This window comes from Alligator sinensis, unplaced genomic scaffold (genome assembly GCF_000455745.1).
Source record: "Alligator sinensis unplaced genomic scaffold, ASM45574v1 scaffold2627_1, whole genome shotgun sequence".
NCBI lineage: Eukaryota > Metazoa > Chordata > Crocodylia > Alligatoridae > Alligator > Alligator sinensis.
In genome coordinates, this window is record NW_005844024.1 from 8,194 (window position 1) to 10,903 (window position 2,710).

The 2,710-nt window shown below is 45.1% G+C and overlaps 1 long non-coding RNA gene across 1 annotated transcript in view; it reads right to left on the reverse strand.

Annotated features, from left to right (window-relative positions):
* Window positions 1-291: 291 nt before the first annotated feature.
* The window catches only part of LOC102378514, a 7,666-nt gene continuing 5,247 nt past the window's right edge, over window positions 292-2,710 (reverse strand). Inside the window, exon 4 of the long non-coding RNA XR_325605.2 lies at window positions 292-855. This is a non-coding gene — a long non-coding RNA (uncharacterized LOC102378514). The remainder of the gene's footprint in view (window positions 856-2,710) is intronic.

A 2,710-nucleotide genomic window follows, 5' to 3' on the forward strand; every position in this document is an offset into this window, starting at 1 on the left:
GGATAAGACTCCATAACCTCTGTTGAGACTATACTTATCACTATTCAGTTTGATTCATTGTTCCACAATTTGATAGTCTGGTTGCTTTTTAAAGTTTTGTTGTTGAAGAGCAGCTACTCTAATGTCACTGACTGGATTTCCAGAAATGTTTTCTGCCATAGGCTTTTGTGTCTTTCTAGGAGTGATGTCAACTTGGTGTCCGTTCAGTCTTTCACACAGGGACTGCCTCTTGCCTTCTGTCTGATCCCAAGAGACTTAACTGTTGTATCCAAAAATCACATAGGGAGTAAGTGCATACAGATTTTTTTAATAGTGATCGCCAAAAAATGGTACTCTTTTTCCTAGACTAAGGATTTCAACTTTTGCCAATACTTTCTAACATCTGAAAAATGTAAGGCCAAAAAATTTGGAAAAATGGCTTGCGGGTATTTTCTTCTCTTGCCAATGGAAACACTTTCCACGAGAATTTTAGTTTAATCCAAAACCTAGCTTTCTCTTTGAAAGACTTTTTTTTTAGAGCATTTTCAGCTAGCCTGATCCATGATCAGCTTCTTTAACTACAAGTTTATTTTACCACACTTGAACCTTGGATAACTATGCCTGAATGCTTTCACATGGCAATCACTTCTGCTAGCAGAAAGCAGAACATTATAACAATCAGAAGGTAGATCAAAGATACCACAGAGACCTTCTGAGAAGATATGTGCATGCATTCCAATTCAAACTTAGGTTTTGCTATATTCATTGTTCTCATTATGGTAACACCATAATTGCTGCCATTTTTTACATAATCTTGCAGTTCTTGTTGTTGTTATTTTTTATCACATCCATATTAATGATGGGACTAGGGCAAATCTGTGGACAACAGGAAAACAACTATAAAGTAAATGTGCACTTCTATAGAAATCTTTTAAAGCCAAAATCAAAATGATATGCTCTATTATTTACATCCAACGTTCCAAATCTATATTTCTTGCAACTTCCAATTACTCTTCTAACACAGTATTTATTAATTTAAAAGTAGTGACTTCTTTATCATCAATTTTGACTAAAACAGATGGCGAGCAGAGTTGTCATTCCCAATAACAGGCTTCTCATTCTTTTGAGGCTGTTTAGAGATTTCCTATTAGGCCTGTGCGAATAGGGAACTATTCAATTCCGATTCAGCCAATTTGGATGCCAGAGTTTCAATTCAGATATCTGAATTGTTTTTCCAATTCGATTCAGCCGCATCGCTAAGGAAGATCCAGACACGATTTGGAGATTCGGCCATAGAGTATAATGGGGAACCAATGAAGTAGCTATAACTTCATTGTCTTCTGGCTGATTTAGACGAAACCTACTGAGATGGTAGCCTCTTCTGAGAGCATGATGCATACTAAGTTTCAAGTTGATAGGTGCAGGGGTTTATGGGAAACTGCATCTCCAATTCCTGAAAGCAAAACTCATGTCACGTATGTGTGTGTTAAGCCACAGTGGGGTGAAAACTGCAGGGATGGTAGCTCTTGCTTAGGCCACAAAGCCTGCCAAGTTTCAAGGAGATCGGTGCAGGGGGAGTCTGGGCTCTGGGGCCCTGCACCTCTGGCCGCAGGCAGGCAAAACTCGTGAGACGGGTGCCGACTCCCAGTCTCTCAGTCCTGATCCTCAACGGGAATTTACAACCCACTTTTCACAGACAGACCTATGAACTTCACTTCACCAACCTCCTAGATATAGAAATGCATGGACTCAGTATAGACGCTGGATTTATGACACGCTACAACCTGCCTGACATCCGACTCCCCAGGTACCTCCCCACTTTTACCTGCTACATACCCCTTCCCCGACCCCAGCCTGTCTCTCAACCCCGACACCCCCATTTCCATTCTCCCTGACTGCCTTTCTTGCCGGCATTGCGTGCCAGCCTCTGGCTTCTTTACTATTCCTTCTTTCCAGGAAGAGCACGCGCGGGCACGCACACATACACACACGCGCACACACACGCCCCAGCTAGATGCTTCCTCAGTCTGATGAAGGGTTTTTAAACCCAAAAGCTTGCAAGGAACAATTTCTCCAGCTCCTCAGGTGGTCTAATAATAGATATCACATTGACCCTAAGAACCTTCTCTGGGCTACGTCCGTACACTGACACGGCTACAACCAGACCCCTTCACACACACAAGTAACACAAGTTTTGCTTTCAACAGTTTGAGGTGCAGGTTCACAGAAACCACTGCACCACTGCCTGAAACCTGGCAGGCCTCATGCCCGCACGAGGGGGGATGTACGTGGCAGGACAGGGCAGCTATGAAATTGCCTGCTCTCAGAGCTGGAGGCGGCAGTTTAGTTTCTCACCCACGAGCAGGGGAAGAACATCTCCCTGCTAAGCTCCCGAGCCAGGAGAACTTGGAGGCATAAGGGCTGGGGCTATATGGGAAGAAGGAGGCCCCACATCATCCTCGCACCACCTAAAACTGCACGCGCGGCAGCCCTAGGAAGTGCCAGGACTGAGAACATCCCTGGTGAAAGGTGGGTAGGAGCAGGAGGCACCTGATATCCTCCAGCCACCGCACAGTCCTGGCTGTGGAAAGCCCCGACCTGTAAGATCTCGGAGAAGCCTGAGGCTTACTGGTTGCAGTGGAGTTGTGAGGGTGAGGACAGGGGCTACCAGCCCTGCAGTTTTCACCCCACTGCACCTGAACACACACACACACACACACACACACACACA